This window comes from Equus quagga, chromosome 9, assembly GCF_021613505.1.
Source record: "Equus quagga isolate Etosha38 chromosome 9, UCLA_HA_Equagga_1.0, whole genome shotgun sequence".
Classification (NCBI taxonomy): Eukaryota; Metazoa; Chordata; class Mammalia; order Perissodactyla; family Equidae; genus Equus; species Equus quagga.
This window is the reverse complement of record NC_060275.1, coordinates 26,049,868-26,072,284: the sequence shown is the minus strand read 5'-3', so window position 1 is coordinate 26,072,284 and position 22,417 is coordinate 26,049,868. Positions and strand designations below refer to the sequence as shown.

Genomic DNA, 22,417 nt, shown 5'->3' with positions numbered 1-22,417 from the left:
AGCAACAATGTATTTGATGATTATAGCTTATGCACATATAAGAGAAATGAACCACAGCAATGACACAAGGAAGAGAACAGAGGAATTAGAAATACTTCGTTATTATAAAGTACTTGCAGGGCCAGCCCAGTGGTGTAATGGTTAAGTTCACACACTCTGCTTCAGCAGCCTGGGGTTCACAGGTTCGGAACCCAGATGCAGACCTACACAGTGCTCATCAAGCCATGCTGAGGTGGTGTCCCACGTAGAAGAACTCGATGGACATACAACTAGGATATACAACTATGTACTAGGACTTTGGGGAACAAATTACAATAATAAAATAAAGTACGTGCACTGCCTGGGAAGCTGTACAGTGTTATCTGAAAGCAGACCTGGATTAGTTGTAAATGGACATTGCAAATACTGGGGCAACCAGTAAAAAAAGTAAAAACAAAAAGTATAATTGATATGCTAAGAAAGGAGAGAAAATGGAATCATTAAATGTTTCATTAGAACTTTTCACAAAAGGCAGAAAAAGAGTAGAAGACAAAAATAGGAAGAAAAACAAGGGCAATGAGGGGCTGGCCTCGTGGCCGCATGGTTAAATTCACGCGCTCCGCTTTGGACGCCCAGGGTTTCACCGGTTTGGATCCTGGGTGCTGACATGGCACTGCTCATCAGGCCATGCTGAGGCAGCATCCCACATGCCACAACTAGAAGGACCCACAATGAAAATATACAACTATGTTCTGGGGGGATTTGGGGAGAAAAAGCCAAAAAGAAAAAGACCAGCAAGAGTTGCTAGCTCAGGTGCCAATCTTCTTTTTTTTTAAGAAAAAAAAAAAAGCAAGGGCAATGAATAGAATGAACTTTTCACAAAAGGCAGAAAAAGTAAAAGACAAAAATAAGAACAAAAACAAGGGCAATGAATAGAAACAGTAACATATATGGTAGGTATTAATCCAACCATATCAATAATCATTTTGAACACCAACGGTCTAAATACACCAATTAAAACACAGTATCAGAGTGGATCAAAAAACAAAACCCACCTATATGTTGTCTATAAGAAACTGACTTTAAATATAAAGACATATATAGATAAAAGTAGAGAGATGGATATACCACTCTAACACTACTCAAAAGAAAGCAGGAGTAGCTTTATTAATTTTAGACACAGTCAACTTCAGAGAAAGGAACGTTATCATGGATAAAGAAGAGCATTACATAATGATAAAGGAGACAATGCTCCAAGACATAACAATCCTTAATGTGTATCCACCTAACAACAGTGTCAAAACATACAAGGCAGAAACCGACAGAACTGCAAGGAGAAAGAAATGAATTCACTAACACAGCTGGAGATTTGAACACCCTTCTGTCAGAAATGGTCAGATCAGCAGGCACAAAAGCTAAAGACAGAGTTGATCTCAATACCACCTTCAGTCGACTGCACACAACTGACATCTATAGGCTATCGCAGCCAACAACAGCAGGATACTCTTTCTTCTCAAGCTCACATGGAATATTCACCAAGATAGACCACATTCTAGGCCATAAAAAATAGCTTAAATTTAAAAGAAGAGAAATCATAAAATGCTTTGAGCACTCGAAACCAGTAAGCTAGAGAAACAAATTAGATAACCCCATGAAGAAATATTCAGACCAATGCAGGGTATAGGACCTTGCACAGAACAACATCCTGGGTTCATCAAAAAGTCACCATCAGAAAATACAACTTCTATTAAAAAAGAGTTTTGGCAAGCAAGCAAAAACGATTCCATCTTACGGCTCCATTTGTATAACACTCCAGATGACAGAACTGCAGTGAAGAACAGACAGTGGTTGTAGAGCGCGGAGGGTCAGGGAGCAGGAGGGGACTGTAACAGGGCAGCCTGAGGCAGCACACTGTGGGAACGGGAAAGTTCTGTATCTTGACTGTGACGGCGTTTACATGAATCGATACATGTGATAAAATTTCACAGAACTATACACACAAAAGAAAAAAAACAAGTGCATATAAAAACTGGCGAAACCCAAGCACAGTGTGCAGTCTGTCATGTTGTCCCAATACCAGCGTCCTGGTTGTGATCACGTACTATGGTCATATCAACCTTGGGGGAAGCTGGGCGAAAGGTACACGGGTCTTCTCTGCACTGTTTTTGCAACCTCTTATGAGTCTAATTGTTTCAAAATAAAAAGTTTTTTTAAATCAACTAAAAAAATTCAAACGCAAAAATCTAACCTACGTGTCCAAGAAAAGTGCCAACAAATTAGACTAACAGATCATTTCTGTCACAACCTAACTTTATTTTTGCATATTAAATTACTGCATCACGTATATTACCACATAATGAAATAACAGGATCTCACAGTTATTTGACTTGCTGTCTTGGAATGCTCTCTTAGACTAGTTTCCCCAATTTGCCCCAAGTAAATCCTTCCTTTCATGTCTATTCAAAACTGAACTTTTTCAATAAAAGCAAAGTCAGTCATGTGTTTGGGTCCTGGCAGGATTCCACATTAACTTCATGACTCTGGGGAGCATACAGCAGATTTTGTCCTCTACCACCTCCTTAAGGCATGCTATTTCTGTTTTATCAAACCTTTGAAATTCTTTTGTTTAAAAATCCTTGTGACTCCTAAATAGGCCTCGACGAAATATATTTTTTTAAAGAAACAAAAAGACCTCCACAATCTGTTTATAGTCCTCTATTAATCTGGTGACTCACGCTAATTAGCAGGAGGCATTGTGGGCCTAACAGGAGTTCACTGGATAAACACCGAAGTGTGTGAATCAAAATGGGTTGGTTGAGAGTGTGGGTTTACTGGCATGAGCAATTTAGTTGTGTGTTCCCCACCTCTGCCACAGACTCAACTTCCCTTTCCTATGCTTCATTAAAATTAAAAGGATAAAAATTACACCAGAGAAAAAGAAATGAGAATCAGAGCAATTTGTTCTCAATTAAATACATAAGTATTTTACTTTTCTTGTGGTAACTTAAAAGCAATCAATTACAACAATTTACATTGGGAGTTTAATCAGGTACACAAATGCTGAATTTTCAAAAGAACAAAATTCCACCCCATCGCTCCTAGATAAGGAGAAACAATAACAAAGAGAAACAATATTATTATAGACCCTACTAATGAAAATTTAAGTCAGACTTCATTTTTTATTTGCATTTTATTTTTTGAATCAGCAACGCACATGGTAAGAATACAAATGATTCAAAAGGTATACAGTAAAAAGTCTCTCCCATCCCATCTCCTAACCGCCTAGTTTCTCAACTCAGAAAAAATATTACCAGTTTCTTGGGTATCATTCCACAGATATCTTATGTATATATAAACATATTTTCTCCTTTTAACCCAAACCATAGCGAACTATATATGTCTTTACTTTGCTTTTCCCAAACATATTAAAAATCATTACATATCTGCACACAAAGCACTTCCTCATTCATTTTTACAACTCTACAACATTCCAGTTTTTAATTTAATAAATTCTGTATTGATGGAAATTTAAGCAGTTTATGGTCTTTTACTGTTATAAATCATTCTCCAATAAATATCCTGGTATATAAGATACCTCACACATGTATGAGTAAATAGGTACAATAAATCCAGAGAAACAGAACTGCTAGGTCAAAGATTATGTGCATTTCTAATGTTGATAGATACTGCTGAAGGGTAGCAAAATGAGCAGCCTCAAAATATGCCACTTGGGCATTTTGATTATTTGGGGCTGCAAGCACTTGAAAAACAGCAAAAGCAGAGAGAGAGGCTTTCTCTGAACTCCCCTTATCTGCCTAAAGACAGATCCTCCAAAAGGAACTCAATTGTGGTATATGCTCTCCTCCGGAGCTTCATCAACCAGAGAAGACTGACTCTTCTCACAGGAGAGGAAACTGGAAGCTGACAATACACTCAGACAAACTTTGTCACAAACTATTGCACCTCCCATCTATTCTTCCAAGGGCCCATTCACCTTTCTCAAAAATCATTTACTCTCCCCTAGGAGGCCCACGTCCCCCTTTCCCTTTTAAGGTGGTATTTAAGTCTGAATTCTCAGCCACTGTAGGAAGCTATTCATTTTTCCCACGCATACATGAGGTTACATGTTAATAAACTTCTCTTTTTCTCCTGTTCATCTGTCTTTTATTATAGGGGTCTCAGCTAAGAGCTCAGAAGGGTAGAGGGGAAATTATTTGTCCTCCCCTACAAAGTCTAGCTGCCTTCTTTAGAGGGTGCCAACCTGTACTCCCTTCAGCAATGCCTGTTTCTCTACCCTACAGCCACCACTGTTTAATCAAACTGCTTGATCCTTGCCAAGTGATATGTGAAAACAGTTTTTCAATACGGTTTTAATTTGCATTTCTCTTGCTGTGAACGAGGCCATTACCTATTCCTATCCTTTGCCTTTTTTCTATTGACTTATAGAAAGTAAATTTTATTTTCAAAACTGCTAGGATAGACCACAAAGTATTATAATAAGTGCACAATTGAGGACCACTACGAAACCTTTCTAAAACAACCATATGAATAAAGCCTGCAAGCTTATCAAGAGAGATGGAACAGAATATTAACAAGGAAAACCAAGACAGTCAATTGAGTGCAAAATGCAATGCCTCCCTCCTCGCTTTTCCTCCCCAAACCCTAGAAATAATGCAAAAAAAATTTGTCAGTAATAACACAGCCATGCTCAAGAATTCATGGGAGACCAGATGCTGCAAGGAATCCTCATAAAATGGAAAACAGCTGGAGGTGGACTGAGACGGGAAATGACATCCCAGGGCAGGCCAAGAGCACTCAAGCAAGGGCACCAAGAGTATGAACAGCAACTGCAGTCCAGAGGCAGAAGCCAGAAAAAGGCCAGACCCCGGGGTGACTAACAGCTGTGACCAGGACACCCTGCCCAGTCACCCCCAATCAAGCCCTCACTCCCTTAGGCGGCACCAACAGGGTACTAACTGCTGAGAACAGGGAGTGAAGGCAGTGCCGGAGGCAGCTGGAATGCCCAGGAGGAATAAGTTCAGCGAAGGGAAGACCAGCCATGGTGTACGCTTACCAGAAAGTTCCACAGGCTCCCCACCCTCACACAAAGCCCAGGAGAAAATGGAGGCCCAATGGCATCTCCTCTGCAATGATTCATGCCAAGGATTCCAAACACACACACACACCACCCCACACACCCACCTGCACCCAATTTATTGAAACGCCCAGGACCGTTATCACTGAAAATCAGAATAAAATGGAACTTGAAAAGCTCACTATCCCATCACCTCACCTCCTAAGAGTCCCCTGCTTTTCCCTGGCCGTGCATTGAAGACTGCCTGGGCTTTCAGCTCTTCTTTCCCTCAGTTTGTCAGTAACTGAGCCGATCTCCTGGTTCCCCTAGCGGTTTCCACGATACGACTTTCAAATATCTCCTAGTCCCAACCTCTGACCAGAATGCCAGTTCTATCTATAGCCCTAAAATATTTCAGGTTTTTTTAACTCAAGGATAATATATATATAATTATATTATATATATAATTAGTAATTTTGTGGATAACAAGGCTCCTTACAGAAGTCTGTACTAGAAAGGAAAAGTGTGCTACTGCTGACGCTTTCAGTAGTAAACCTTTCAAAGGACCCATCCTTAATGCAGTATAGTCAAGACCTCGATCCTATGTGCACAACTGATCCCATCCTCCCTCCCAAATCCAGTTTCCTTCTCAACGTCCCACCACTCCCCTAGAGTTCCCATTAGGTTAAAACTACCTGGAAATGTTATTTTTCTGTAGTATATACGACATATCTCCAGAGGTCGATTATTCCTGAGAGGCATGAATCAGGCCTTACATTTCTTCCATATCCCTGATTAACCTCCAGCACACTGCTTAAGACAACTTACTCAAAAAACTACTTGTTGAAATAGCCAAGGTCCCACAGCTAGTGGATATATGAAAAGATCTTCAGTATAAACTAGGAATAAAATATGCTAATTAAAACACTAAGGTATCATTTTCACCCATCAGACTAGTGAAGGGTAAAAAAAAACCTTGTTAGCAGTGTGAGGGTAATAAGAAAACAGGCACCCCCACCATTACTTGTAGATATCTGGCAATACCTATCAAAATTTTAGGTGCGCATACTCTTTCTGCCAACAATTTTGCTTTCAGAAATTAACTCACAGGTAAACTCAAACAAGCTGACAAGCTCTATGCATACAGATGTTAATGCCATCATTGTTTGGAATAGCAAATACACAATATAACCGAAATGATCATCATCTGGGGATTAACTACAGTATGGAATAAGCATACAATGGAATACTACGCAGCCACTGAAAAGAATCAGATAGATCTTGTGTGTTAATATGTAAACAAATTCTAAATACTTCAAGCAAAAACAAAGTCACAGAACAGCACATATAGTAGGATCCCATTAGTCTAAACAAACATGTAAATTTCTATAGACAATTTCTGGAAGGAAACATAAGCAATGGTTCAAGACTGGTGACGTCTGAAGAATGGGACTGGAAATACAGAGCGAAGGGATTTTCACTTTATGTCCTCCTGTCCTGCTTGATTAAATTATAACATGTTTATGGTTAAAAAAATAAAGTGAAAAAAAAAACTGTTAGGGGCCAGCCCCATGGCCGAGAGGTTAAGTTTGTGCGCTCCACTTCAGCGACCCAGGGTTTCCCTGGTTCACATCCTGGGCGTGGACATGGCACCGCTCGTCAGGCCATGCTGAGGCGGCATCCCACATGCCACAACTGGAAGGACTCACAACTAAAAATATACATCTATGTACTGGGGGGCTTTGGGAGAAAAACGAAAAATAAAAAAATAAATAAAAATAAAACTGTTAAATAAATGGATTGTTCCCTCTTTACATGCTCTCCTTCAGGAAGGATCTGAACATGCTTCTGGCTTGTGCTTTAACCTTTACGTGAGTGACCCCAGAACTAACATTTCATCTTGACTTTTCAGTCAAAATCCAAGCACAAATCTTTACTTCATGGACATTTCAACTTGATGTCTTGCTATCATCATAAATGTTTAAACAGAATTTAACATTTGCCCCCCAACACAAGCAACCCCTCCAAAAGTCACTATTTCTATCGAGCAGCAGCAGTAGCAGCATTCTTGCCTCAAGTTATCTCACGTAACCAAGCATTCATTCCACAAATACCTATGACACACTCACTATAAATGCTAAGTGCTATCATGGACACTGAGAATGCAGAAATGAATAAAACCAGGTTCCTGCCATTAATGAACTCAAAGCCTAGTGAGAAAGACAAACACATCAATAAATTACTATAACACATATGCTAAGTATTACAACAAGCTATGGAAATAGGAAGGAGCACTTGAGGCAGAGAGAATAGTGTGTGCAATGGCAATTTTAAATAGCCAATTTACTTATACTATCTATATGTAAGAAACTAGTCTAAATGCTTTACAATTAATGAGTCATTTAGTCTCCATTAACAACCCTAAGAGGTGGGCACAATCTTCTCATTTTACAGATGGAGAAACTAAGGCACAGACGGGTTAAGCAACTTGCCCAAAGACCCAGAGATAATTAGTGGCAAAGCCAGAGTGTGAACCTGGACAATCTAATTCCAGAGTCCCTGGTCTCTACCTTTGCTAGGGTAAAGGCAATGACATCAACAAGTCTTGTGGGTTCTTCTATAGCATCACAATTCTGCATGTCATCTTTTAAATCCACCTCTTCCTTTACATTGCCATCGCCTCCCTGCTAGACCAGGCTTCTATAATCTCACACGACTTAGAGCAACAATATCCTAATTCTTTGCTTCCAATCTCTCCACTTCGATTCACTTCACACACTCCACTATTCTATTAATCCTTAATAAACAGGAAATTCAGTCCAGCATCACAATTAAGATCAAAGATTCCAGGGTGAGAAAGATCCTGCTAACTCTGCATAGAGTTAGTTTGAATCTCCATTTCACCATTTACAAAATGCCACTGCATGACGGGAAAAACAAGAATACCTACAACCCCTAAGATTTTCTGAGGATGAAGCAAGATGATGCACGCAGAGCACTCAGTGAAGGACCTGGCACAGAGGATGCTTAGCCAAATAAAAGGCCAAATATAACTTATTTTTAATACTAGTAAAATTACCACTTCCCTCATTTCATTCACCAGCTCAAAAACACTCAATGATCCTTCAGTACCTGAAAAACAGAATACTGACATTCAAGACCCTTCACAATCTGAAAGCTCACTTTCCAACTTTATTTCCAACTACCCTCCAAACCAGTGGTCCTCAAACTTAAATGTACACAAAACACACCTGAAGACCACATGCCTGGGTCCCAAAGACTCGGAATGTCAGGGTAGGGCCCAGGCATCTGCATTTTCTAAGAAGCATTCACTGTGATTTTGATAAAAGTAATCTGTAAACCCCAATTTGCAAATAAGTACCATAACAAAGTAGAGGTAAGCTGTCTTCTCAACAGCTAGCACGCTCATCCATGCCTCTGCTCCTGCCATTCACACCACATCTGTCCCCCAGCCCCGTAAACCCTATTCACTAAGCATAGAACATCTCTCTCTTTTCTCACCAATCCTAGGTGTAATCATCTCTACCACTCATTTGGAATTTAACTACCCTTTCAATAACACCTTGTTTTGCTATCTCTTATACTGCTATTTTACTTTTCAGATATTTCCCTAAGCCAATTTTACCATCACAGGCAAAAAGAATACTTTGAACAAGAAATGATATGTTTAGTATTTTGTATTTAATTTGTGAAATATTTGACTATACACATAAAATTAAATCTCTTTTATGTGTGCTGACTCACTGTCTCCTGATTTAATGTGCCTTAAATGGAAAATAAATATTAGTGGATCTGAAAATCCATGATAACCAATTCTGTCCTAATACCCTCAAAATATGCAAATGACACCTTAGTGCACTCTGTCTCAACTCAGGTTGAGAATCCATAAATCATAAGCTATATTCCAGAATCACCTGTTTCCTGAAAAAGGAAAAACAAATACGTGTGTGTGTGTGTGTGTGTATGCCCTACTTGTACTCAAGAGACTTTAAATCAAAATCTCATCATTGAAACAGGAAAGCAGAGAAATAGTGGGCAATGGTCACGAGACAAAGGGCAAGCTAAACGCCACAGGTGCCATTAGTTTACCAAGTAATGGAACATTCTCTAAAATGTTACTATGTTCCAAGTGCTATATTGGGTACAGTGGGGTATTCCACTCCAGTGCAATGAGAGTAATGAAAATAAATAGATAAATAAATAGATATGTAATAGATAAATAAATAAATAGACAGATAAATAAACAGATACAAGCCCACAAAGATCAGATCAGAGGAGGTGTGGAAGATGGACAGGAGACAGAGTGGTAGTAACTGAATGGGCAGAGCTGAGGAAGCCTCAACATAAGTGCCTGCCAAGGGGATGCCGACAAGAAGCAAGCCAATCCACCCCTGGAACCCTGGGAAGGTGAAAGAGCTGGAGAAAAGCAGCATGGGAGACAGGCAAAGGTGCAGGGCTAAGTCTGTGGGTCTTCCCTCCCTAGGAGCAGACTACGAGTGTGCTCTCTGGAAAAATCTCACTAGAAGGACTCCGAACTCCAGAGCCACGGCTGGGAAGGGTAATGAGGAGGAGGATGAAAACAGATGAATGCAGTTAAAGCCTGCTTGCTCCACAGTCACACAGGGTTTCCCAGCCTCCAAGGCAGGAGAGTGGACGATTCTTCTCAAGAGAAACGAAGGAGGACCCAGGGAAGAGATACAGACGTTTGGGATGCCCCCCATTTAAAAAGCTGGCTTGCCACCTACAGCAATGCCCTCAACTCAACAAAAGCCACTCACACAAACAGCTTCCAGTCAATTTTGGGGGTCTCAATCTTAGCAAGAATGAACAACTAAAAATGATCAGACTTGTGAGGAAAGCCTCCAACATGAAACAAAGAAACCAAAATACACCAAAGGAATCAGAAAACAGATGATTCAGGGAGAAGAAAAAATCAAAAATGAAAATTAATATCCTCAGAGAGATAATAATGAAAATAACAATAAGTGCAAAACATTTATGTAGCATCCATCATGCCCCCAGGTACTACTCAAAGCGCTTTACACATATTGGCTCATTTAATCCTCATCACCACCTATGAGGTAGCACTTCCGTTACTCTCACCACCTGGATCATGGACGGGTTAGCAAATTACAAACAAAGGCCAAACCCAGCCTGCAGCCTGAAGAATGACTTTTCTGTTTTTAAATGGTTGACAAAAAAACCCAGAATATTCTGTGACGTGGAAATTATACGAAATTAAAATCTCAGTGTTGGGGCCGGCCCCATGGTCAAGTGGTTGGGTTCGCACACTCTGCTTCAGCAGCCCAGGGTTTCGCCAGTTTGAATGCTGAGCTCAGACATGGCACCACTCATGAGGCCATGCTCAGGCGGCATCCCACATGCCACAACTAGAAGGACTCACAACTGAAAATACACAACTATGTACCGGGGGGCTGTGAGGAGAAAAAGGAAAAATAAAATCTTTAAAAAAAAAAACCTCAGCGTCCATAAAGTAAGTTTATTAGAACACTGTCATGCTCATTTGTTTACATATTGTCTAAAGCTGCTTTCATAATTGAGTAGTTACTACAGAGACCGTATGTGGTGCTCTTATCCCTTTATACCACTACTCAGCACACTGCAAATCAAAATGACACAGTTATAAGTCAGCATTTCCAGTGTCCTGAATAGTGCTATACTGTGACATTTTTTAAATTATCACCAGTGGATTATCTATCATATCAAAAGAAGAAAGTAGACTCTGATGTCACACTTTTAAGTCACAGTGGAGTTAGATGTTTTTTATCTAATTAGATGTCATTTTTTTGTTTAATTTTTAATTTTTTTTGAGAAAGAGCCCTGAGCTAATATCTGCCGTCAATCCTCCTCTTTTTGCTGAGGAAGCCTGGCCCTGAACTAACATCCGTGCCCATCTTCCTCTACCTTATAGGTGGGACGCCTGCCACAGCTTGGCTTGACAAGTGGTGCACAGGTCCACACCCAGGATCCAAACCGGCAAAACCTGGGCTGCCAGAGGGGAACGTTGCAAACTTAACCACTGCACCATCTGGCCGGCCATTATGTTTATTATGTAATAGCACTGTAGCTGTGCCAGAAGAACACCATACAGGAAGTCGTTAACAGCTAAGCACTCATTACAACGGCCCAGCATACCCTACCACACAGCACTAACTCTCAGTTCACGACAGCAACGATCAGGAAAATTAGAAAACTTAAAACAAGCCATTTCATCACAGCAGAATGTCTTCCTGGAAATAAAAATGAAAAACGAGGCTGCAACCAAAGTTTCCAAATAGTTCACCTGTTAACCAAGAAAGCAAAGTCATTTACCAATCATGAGTTAAACTGTGTTTGATTACAGCAGCCAAAGAAAGGTGTCCAGAGCAAATAAACATCTTTAAGACTTTTCTCTCTCTCAGTGAAAAGACTTGCTCAAAGAACAGTCTATATGGAACAATTACAGCTATGAATATTTTCCAAAAAAGGTGAGAAAAATACTAATTCAGTACAACCTGAAGCGGAACCTGCTATGATGTATAACTCACTGATTGTGGTAAAAATATGTGTGAAGCAGAAAAAAGCTTAGCTGGACAAACCTACGAACCTTGTGAAAATGCAAGGCGTTTAAAGCCTATTCATTATTGTTTGATCAATCAGCATAAAATATTTGAATCTATCACGTGTTGTGGAACCAGTTACAAAGGTTAACTTAATTCGTTCTCATGAACTTAACCATCATCAGTTCCATGTAATTTTTATCAGAAATACAAGCTGAATATTCTGATATGTCCTACTACACAGTAAAATGGCTGAGCAGTGGTATAGTTTCATTGAAATTTTTCAAGCTCAGAGTTGAGACTGAAATTTTTCTAAACAAGAATCTCCTTCGATCACTACTATTCAATAGTGAAGGACTTTGGAAATTCATTGCTGCAGATTCAATATTTCTCAATGAATTCAACCTAAAATTAGAAGTCCAACACACCTGCATGCAAAACCTATACTGAGATAAAGTCATTTCAAGGCCAGCTGACATTGTTTGAATTACAAGTGATGTCAAGCTGCTTTATCCACTTCCTACGCTGTCAAAAATTAAAACAAGATGCAAGATCTCCAATCGCACACAGATATGCCATAGACATATTTCCCAAAATCAAACTACAATTCTAGCAGCATTCCGCAGACCACAATACAAAAGTACTTGCCACATTTCAAAAACCATTCAACTGTGCAACAAGGAGCTTCCCTGTAACCCTCAATTGGAAGTGATTAGCCTGCAATGCAACGATTTAGGAAAAGGTAAATATCAAGAAAAGAATCTGGGGCCGGCCCCATGGACAAACGGTTAAGTTCGCGCGCTCTGCTTCGGCGGCCCAGGTTTCGCTGGTTCAGGTCCTGGGCACAGACATGGCACCGCTCATCAGGCCACGCTGAGACAGCATCCCACATGCCACAACTACAAGGACCCACAACTAAAAATATACAACCATGTACCAGGGGAGATTTGGGGAGAAAAAGGAAAACTAAAATCTTAAAAAAAAAAAAAAAAAAGAAAGAAAAGAATCTAACAGAATTCTATAGATGCCTTCCAAGCAATAAGTATGCTCTACTAAAACCATATGTTCACGGACTGATGTTAGTATTTGGCGGTACATATCTGTATAAGAAGACATTCTCAAAGATGAAGTACATAAAATCTCATTAAAAATCGGCATTAAATGTGAACATTTGTAATCAATTTTGATAATAGGCAACAATATATTTAAACCCCAATTAAGTAAAATGTGAGCTCCTCTTTATTACAAAAAAATTCTTCTCAACCATTATGAGTATTGTATTTTGAATTTCATCAATAAAAAATCTTGTGGAAATTTTTTCTCTCCTGTTACATAAGTACCTACATAACATCCTCCATTTCGCCTCTTGGCCCACAAAGCCTAAAATACTTACCATCTGGGCCTTCACATAAAATGTCTTCCAACTCAGCCTAGAAGAATAAACTGAGGCAATGAAAAGTTAAGTGACTTGCCCAAGATTATAGAGATGGTGACACACCATGTTTCAAACTCAGGCAGGCTGGGTGCAGCAACCACGCTCTTAACCACTTACCACATTGCTTCCATGAACCAAGAACAAGATGTCACAAAAAAGGAAATAATGAAACAACAAGGAAAGACACTTGAAATTAAAACTAGGATAAAAAAATTCAACAGAAAGGAGAGAAGATAAGATCAAGGAAACTCCCATAATAAAGAACAAGAAGAAAATGGAAAACAGGAGACAGAAAAGTAGAAAATCAGAAGACCCTTCCAGAAAGTCTTCATATAGAATATCAGAAGACCTTTCTAGAAGGTCTTATACCAATAACAGGAGTTCCATAATGAAAGCACAAACACCACACTGTCAGTCAGGAACTGGGAAGGGTCTGAGAGTTACCTCACCTGCATGCTAACAGAGACATGAGGCCTCTGGGACAAGGACAAAAAACAGCTCACTGCTCACAGTAACAGCAGTAGCCAGAGTAACATCTTGCATCAGTTTCCTGGGCCCCAATCCCCACAGGTCTTTCTAAGTATTTGGTAAAAATTAGCAACACGCTCATGGAAAAATAACGGCAGGGGGAAGTGGGGGGGAGCTGGGAAACAAAACAAGGTCAACTACTCAGCTCAGCCTGAGCACTATTTACATGGTCCAAATGGAAAACACTGAGCACTCAATCAACCACGAGCTCTTCTATAGCTGCACTGGAAGGGCTGGAAGAGGGGGAGGAGGAGGAAGAGTACTCCATCTACCATAACAAGGAGTCAACAGGTGTTATCCAAAACGATAAAACACAAATATTCACTTAGATATTATTTATAAACACAGTTAAAAGTAGGTGGAGGGGAGGGGAAAAGGAGAGATTAGGCTCACATGTGAGGGGATGGACTATAATTAGTTTTTGGGTGGTGAACATGATGTAATCTACACAGAATTCGAAATATATTACCATGTACATCTGAAAGCTATATAATGTTATAATCCAATGTTACTGCGATTAAAAAAATTTTTTTAAATAAAATTTTAAAAAGTAGGTGCCTCTGGGGACCAGAGTTAAAAGAGAGGATGGGTAAGGCAGAGCACTGCTGATTCTCTGTAATACGCCTTTGAGTATTACTTATCTTTTCTAACAACATACAAGTATCACTTTAAGTAGAACAACTCACTTTTAAATAAACTGGAGAGTGCTTTACTATTTCACAATCATTGATTCATATAAATAACTCAATGTGCAATTACCAAAGAAAAGTGCAAGGCTGAAAGGAAGCTAGCCATACCCAAGCTACATCACAGTATGCTTATGTAAATACAAGGAGTTCGTCAACAGTTCCTCGGTGTCCACTATGTGGCCAGCACGTCGCTAAGTGCCAAAGTTAAAACGGTTGAAGAATGGAATTTACTTACAGTAGAGTAAGAGATACAGATAAGTCAACATGAAATTATAATATGGCAACTATTCAAGACTCAGTGAAAGAGGTCATGCCCTAAAAGTTAAGACCTGAAGGGTGAGACAGATTGGCCTGCTTAGGTGTGGGGTTCAGAAAATTTTCAAAGCAAAGAGAACAGCATGCATGAAGGCCTAGAATTAAGACAAAAACAGGCAGGACCCATTCAAGGAACTGAAAGAAGTTCAATATGGCTGGAGTAGGGACAGAATCAAAGTGGGAGCAAAAAAGGCCAGAAAGCAAGCTGATGCTTGATGCTTTATGGGGAGGCTTCTAAGGGGCATGTCTTCCACTTTACCCACTGTGACCGTAGAACTGCATTCAGCCCGAAGTCTTCTAGATGAGTGAACTCTTCCCCAAACATTGGTGATTTCAAACATCTACATCCAGTACACAACAGTCTAGTGGGTGCCAGACCATTTACCTGACTACCTGCCATACATCATCATCGCGTGTCCCAATGACACCTCAAACTCAACACGGCCAATACCAAACTTTATAGTCTCCCCTCGGCCCTTCTCCAATTTCTACCTTTTTTACACCATCCGCTCAGATATCCACGTTCAGAAACCCGAGAGAGGAGAAGGAAAACCAGCTAGTATTTAGAGTGTATATATTGCCAGATGCATAAAAAGTATTCTCATTTAATTCTAACAAGTACATAAATATTAGCTCTATTTTACAGAGGAGAAAACTGAAGCTCAAAAAGTTCGAGTAAGATGCCAAAGCACAAAAGTAACAAAACCAGGATTCACAACTAGAGTTCTAGGAGGCGTGTATGTTAGTCTGGAGTCCACAGGCAGACACACTAATTATGAAGTACAGTAGAAAATGCCAATTGCCTACTCCAGTCCCCAGTTGCCGGCCCTTTTAGTAACAGAACTCCAATTTTTGGCTGAGCATGTTGCTGCCTGTCCAGTTATAAGACACATTTCCCAACCTCTCTTGCAGCCAGCATAGTCATATGACTAAGTTCTGATTAACACTGAATTACAGCCACTTTTTGGTCCCTTCCTCCATCGTGCTGCTTGGGACACGGATATTAGCTAGAACTCCAGCAGCCATCCTATGACCCAGAAATCAAGGGCCATACCATAGGGACAACAGAATAAGAAACTGGAAAGAGACTGGGTCTCTTATGACAGTGGAGCCACCATACCAGCCCTGAATTGTCTACCTCCGGACTTCTTTTAGATGAGAAACAAACTGATAACAGGTTTAAGCTATTATTTTTCAGATCTCTGTTACTCACAACTAAACCTAATCCTAACTGATACAGGAGGCCTTAAAAGTATTCTAGGGGCTGGCCCCATGGCCGAGTGGTTAAGTTCGCCCAGGGTTTCCCTGGTTGGGATCCTGGGCACGGACATGGCACTGCTCATCATGCCATGCTGAGGCAGTGTCCCACATGCCACAACTAGAAGGACCCACAACTAAAATATACAACTATGTACCGGGGGGCTTTGGGGAGAAAAAGGAAAAATAAAAAATAAAAAGAAAGCATTCTAAGAGAAACGTGGAAGGTTGTAAAAGATATTTTGAAGGAAGAACTGTCGAGACTCAGTGACTGACTCAATCTAAACAAGAAACATATTATCAATCACATGACATACAAAAGATTTTTTTTTCTAACTCTTCCAATGTCTTTATAGGAGAGTTACAGCCACTTTCAGCATCTGCACTTTTTTAAATTGAGATATATAATTGACAGCTAACATTAGTTTCAGGTGTATAACATAATTATTCAATATGCATACATACTGTGAAACGATCACCAAAAATTAACATCCATCGCCACATATACTTACAAATTTTTCTTGCAATGAGAACTTTTAAGACCTACTCTCAGCAACTTTCAAATATACAATACAGTACTGTTAACTATAGTTGCCAGGCTGTTCATCACATCCCCAGTACTTATTTATTTTATAACTGGAAATTTGTACCTTTTGACCACCTTCACCCATTTTGCCCACATCCCCACAACCACCCCCGCCCCGACAGTGGGCCTGGTGTCTGCATTTTTAAAGAACATGATAACAATTAGAGAAGACATCAAAAAGTACTAACCAAACTTCCTTAAAGAAATGAAAAAAACAAAACCATTTAATAAATAAAACCTATTTGTAAAGTTTTCTCAACCCTACTAGTTTAGGTTATTTTGTCTAGAAATAAGTAACATGAGGATAACTTACAAACTGTTTACAAGGAGTTTAGAAGTTCAGAGCACTAAGCTCCGCTAAGAACCCTCCTAGGGAAAATAAGCTTAAAGGCAGGAGCAGATCTTCAACAATTCCCAAACTACTACTTACTGATTAAGTGGTACACTAAAACGCACCACCATCAGAGGGCCAGGACCTTCACACCCAGAGACAGTCACGACCTTGAGAGCTAAGTCGGAAAGTGGAACCCCCTCAGGAAGCAGGGTGCCAAATTAGAGGACTTCCTGAAACCCTTTCCACCTCTAAGATTCAGTCTTCTCCCTGCCCTAGGAAAGGAAGAGCAGCAACAGCCATCTTGCCCTCTGCTTTTCAGGCCCACAGCACTCACCCATGCCCAGATGGATCACAGAAGAAAGACTCAAGAAAGGGCTTCAAGCTCAAGTCTCACAGTAGCTCATTCTACTTGAAAATTTTCTCTCACTTCAAGAGTCTTCCTGTGAAGTGGCGGGTGCCTCTATCACCCAGTGGGACAGAGTCCCTGCCCTCTCATTCTGGGCATGGGAACCATCATTGCCCCAGAGTGTCCTATGACTTCAAGCAGCAGTTGAGCATTATATACACTCTGATTACAAGCAAACAATACTCAGAAAACATGAATAAGAGAGACCAAAACAAAATACAGACAACTTTACATGATGTTACACTGCTTTTATACTTAATGACTTTCAAAGGTCTCATTTTACCAAAGCCTGCACTACAAGTGTCACAGGTATTTCCCATAAATTTGTTTATAGTCACTAAAAAGGAAAACAGAACAGTCCTCTCTAACTCTAACCATTCCCATTATCTACAAAGTGGAAGAAAACACTTACAGTGCAGTTGTAGCAGCAAAGGAAATCACCTATTTTCTTAAATCTCAGCAAAATATCCCAAAACATCCTGTGGAAGGTGGAATAATAGCCCCCAAAGACGTCCACATCCTAATCCACGGAGCCTGTGATTCTGTGCTACACGGCAAAACGGACTTTGCATATGTAATTAAGCTAAGGATCTTGGGGTGGGGGGAATTATCCTGAATTATCCAGATGGGTCTGATCTCATCACACAGTTCCTTAAGAGTGGAGAGCTTTTCCCAGCTGTGTCAGAGATTGACTAGAGAAGAACTGTCAGAGAGACGCAATGTTGCTGGCTTTCAAGATGAAGGAAGGGAGCCACAAGCCAAGGAATGTGGCAGCCTCTAGAAGCCGGAAGAGGCAAGGAAATGGATTCTCCCCTAGAAACCTCCAGAAAGGAACACAGCTTTGCTGACACACTGCCGTTAGGCCAGTGAGACCCATTTCGAACTTCTAAAAATACAGAACTATAAAATAATAAATGCGTTGTTTAAAGCTACTAAGTATGCTGTAATTTGTTACAGTAGTCATAGAAAACTAATAATACACACTACACAACTTCTAACAATACGTGAAATTATCTAGAGGAGAAAAGCATAATCAAATTGCCCAAATGTTTAGAGCATCAGGAGACATAATAGTTATTTGTGCATGTTGCAGTATATTTCACTTCCATTTTTCTCCTGCCCTCACAAAACTCCATCCATTAAAAAGCCAGCCAGCCACAACTAGAAGGCCCCACAACTAAAATATACAACTATGTACTGGGGGGATTTGGGGAGAAAACGAAGGGGAAAAAAAAGAAGATTGGCAACAGTTGTTAACTCAGGTGTCAATCTAAAAAAAAAAAAAGCCAGCCAAAGTGACAATTCTTCAAACTGTTTGTACAAAGATGAACCATACTAACCGAGAAAATGGAACAGTCAGGATAACAGGGGCTACTAAAAAAGTCAGGAAGCAATTATACTATATTTTTCAGGGTCAAACATCAAAGTGTTTGCACTGCTTACTCCCCTTACATCAAATGGGTACATTTTACAAAATAAGTCCTTCTAGATATTGATGATATTAACAGCTTACTATTAATTTTTTTTAGGTGTGATGACCGTATTGTGGATATATTAAAAAGAAAATGACTCAATCTTCTACAGACATATACTGAAATATTTACTAACAAAATGGTATGCCTAAGATCTGCTTTAAAATAATGGAGAGTGGGGACAGAAATGGATAGGGATATAAACAAAACTAAATTAGCCTGATTTACTAATTGTTGGAGCTAGGTAATGGGCACATAGCAGTATATTATACTATTCCACTGTTTGAATTTTCTATATTTAAAAGGTACAAAAACAAAAGTCCTTAACCTATCTACCATAACAATATAGACAATACATTTAATAGTTGAATATCCTTCCTGTAACATTGCCCTGCCTCAATTCTCTGCCACTTAATCCACCTGCAACTGAGAGTTTCATCAATTATCCTTTAATCCCCACCTCATTTTGCCCTACTTACTAACCTGATGAGCTTAAGCAAGTCACCTAATCTCTAAAAGACTGGTTCTTCATCTGCAGAATGGGAATATTTATACTTGCCCAGCTTCTGTGTTGCTGGGAAGATGATCTAAGAGACAAACTACAAAGCAGGATCATTCTAGAAATCTATATATTCATAAATGTCATGCTCAGCAGCAACCACTCACCTATTCCTATAGATTCTCTTCCCTTCTACCTCCAGTTCCTCTCTTGAGCCCTCAACTGATCAGGCCAAAAGCCTGGGTTCCTCTGTAAGGTTACATTCCTCTCCATGGTCTCCACTCCCCATGTTTTCATATCTTCCAGTACAGCATCTTCTCTCTACACACTTCGCCCTGCAGCCTCCCCTCTCCCGTTTCAAGGATCGCACTCCATCTGCCCCTCTAGGGCCCCCTTTGCTGGCCCTATTCCAAGCATGCTATCAGCTTTATCACCCCACTACCCTCAATCCCCACTACTGCCCCCAGGTCACAAACACCTGAGCTAACTTCCCACCTTTCACCCTTCAGTTAAAACGCGATTGATAGTTGTCATGGGGTTGGGGAGGGAAGAATGAGTGCCTGCTAATGGGTAAAAGGTTTCTTTTGTGGGTGATAAAAATGTTCTGGAATTAGTTGCAGAACCCTGCGAATAGGCTAAAAACCAATCAGTTGTACTTTAACTGTACTTTTAAAGAATGAATTTTATAGAATGCGAATTCTAACTCAATAAAAAAGTATATGTCAAAAAAAAAAAAAACACTATTGCTCAGCCTGCCCATCACACACCCATTTGTCAGACCAACATGGCCCTAATTCCCAAACCATCGACTTGCTCGTCGGTATCCCCCCAACTTTCAACACCAAACTCGGACAGAGGTCCCTCTCGCTCTCTGGATTAACACACCCCCTCACCCCTCGGCTCTAGGTGCCACTGCACCCTGCAAGGGGGGAGCGGGGAGATGGAAGGAGCTCTCGCGGCTCAGGCGCAGCCCCTCCAGGGAGGCCCCGTGCCCCAGTGGCAGGAAGGGACCCTTCTCCCCCGCCCTGGCGGAGCTGCCCCTCCACTGCCGGCGCCGACCCGGGGAGGGGAAGAGAGGGTGTTCCCCAACCCGCCCTGACGAGGGGCGGGGGCCCGCTGGGCTTCCAGGGCCGCGCTGCCGGGGGCAGCGCCACAGCCCACCTGCCTCAGCCGGCGGGGAGATCCGCTTCCAGTTCATTGACCGATGAGCGGGTGGCAGAGGAGGACAGGGAGAAGCTGTGGTCGCCGCCGCAGCCCGGGTGCGCACGCCAGCTCAGGCCTCCATGTTTCCACGTCTCTGCGGCTGCGGATCCGGCTCCGGCTCCGGCTCCGGCTGGGCTCCTGCCCGGGCCGCGTTACTGCGGAGGCCGGGAGGCGGGGAGAGAAGAAGGAAGCGGCCGAAAACGCGGCTACGGACCGAACGGCCCGGCGCGCTCCAGCCGGCGGTCACGCGGCCCGCGGCGCGCGGGCACCTGGGAAATGTAGTCCTTCAGGCGTTACTGGTTTCTCCACCCTCCTAGTGCCTCCAGGGCAACGGCAAAGCCTCGTGGCAAAATCCAGGAGCCGCAAAACCGTTTCCTCCCCCGTGCTCAACTCCTCGCTTCCCTTACACCAGTTGTCCTGGTAGCTTAACTTCATTAAGGCCCCTTTTAATTCCAGCTGAATAACCATCCCAAAGTCAAGCAATTCCTTGTTGGGCTCTCAAGAATTGGGAAATAGGAAAATAATGTTAGCTGGAGGCAGCTAGCAGAAAGGACTAGTCCCACAGGAAAGAGTGTCAATGTGGTGTAGTGCCAAAAATAGGAAATTTGAAGTCAGACGAGCTGAGATTACCAGATTGACGTCCTTGAGCTCGAGCTCTTAATTCATCTCTACCAGCCAGTTTTCTCATCCAAAATATGTACGAGGTGGTAATGTTACTTCCCATACGGGACTGTTGACTCTATCAGTAATAACTCACATTATGAGTTGTTTTCTATGTGCCGTGCACTGTTATCTTGTTTATTTCTCCAAATTACTCTGAGATAGATATCACTGTCATTTCATTTACACGGTTAATATGTGCTAATGTTCCCTGAAAAGTACTATAAAGATATTAGATGTACTTTTCCAGAATCTATTACTGATTAGTTCCCTGAGTTTATTACAGGAAAACACACTAAAACTCAAGGTACCTGGGAGCCTAGCTAAAAAGAGGTCGGCACTTCTACGCAGCCAGTGTAAAGAATGCTATGAATACATGTTCATGATATATTGGTGAACGGAAACATGTATAGTATTATCAAATTTTCGTAAATGAATTATATTTATAGTACCTATGTATCTATGCCCCAGGGGAAAAAAAGGCTAAAAGAAGGTTAACAATTGTTAACTTTGAGGAGTGATATCTGTATAATTTTTTTTTAATATTTTATTTTTCCCTTTTTCTCCCCAAAGCCCCCCAGTACATAGTTGTATATTTCTCATTGTGGGTTCTTCTAGTTGTGGTATGTGGGACGCTGCCTCAGCGTGGTTTGATGAGCAATGCCATGTCCGCGCCCAGGATTCGAACCAACGAAACACTGGGACGCCTGCAGCGGAGCGCGCGAACTTAACCACTCGGCCACGGGGCCAGCCCCTGATATCTGTATAATTAAAATTAGTTTTTCCCTATGTTTTCTAATTTTTCTGCAATTAATGTGAATTACATATATAGTTTTATTTTAAAATTATAGCAAAAAGAGAGGCACCAAAATCAAAATCAAAGTACTTTAAAATTTTTCCTGTACCAAAAACTATAGCCTCTACCTGTCCCAAAATGACCTAGCAACAGTTGTGAGCATCTCTTCACAACTGGCTTTGCAGATGAAGAAGCAACTTATTCTACTGTGAGGTGATCCTGTGAATCTGTTAGTGTACTAAGTGTTCAATGATGGGAGACTGGTTGAAAACATTACAGCACACCCATCCAACAGAACACTGCGACTGTAAAAAGAATGATGTAGAAAGTCATTTAAACGCTTGGAAAATACTTCACAACAGGTTAAGTGAAATTAAGTTTAACAAACAATATGTAAAACATAATTCCAATTTATTTCAAAGCCTGAAAGGTAGAATTGGGCTTGGAATGTAACTTTTATTTTTCAATTTTTACCATTTGTACAGTTTGAACACATACATATATTGAAACATATACACATGTGTATATGTAATATGTCTCACAACCTTGTGAGTAAAGTATTATTGTCTCCATCTTACCCATGAGAAAACAATACAGAATAGT

The 22,417-nt window shown here is 40.8% G+C and overlaps 1 protein-coding gene across 2 annotated transcripts in view; it reads right to left on the bottom strand.

Annotated features, from left to right (window-relative positions):
• DYM (dymeclin) overlaps positions 1-20,512 on the bottom strand; it is a 364,500-nt gene extending 343,988 nt beyond the window's left edge. The window contains exon 1 of one of the 2 annotated variants that reach the window (XM_046671418.1): positions 20,321-20,512. The gene's annotated coding sequence lies outside the window, so the exon portion shown is untranslated. Of the gene's footprint in view, positions 1-20,316 lie in introns of both variants that reach the window. The other variant, XM_046671417.1, reaches the window with a different exon arrangement.
• Positions 20,513-22,417: the final 1,905 nt, after the last annotated feature.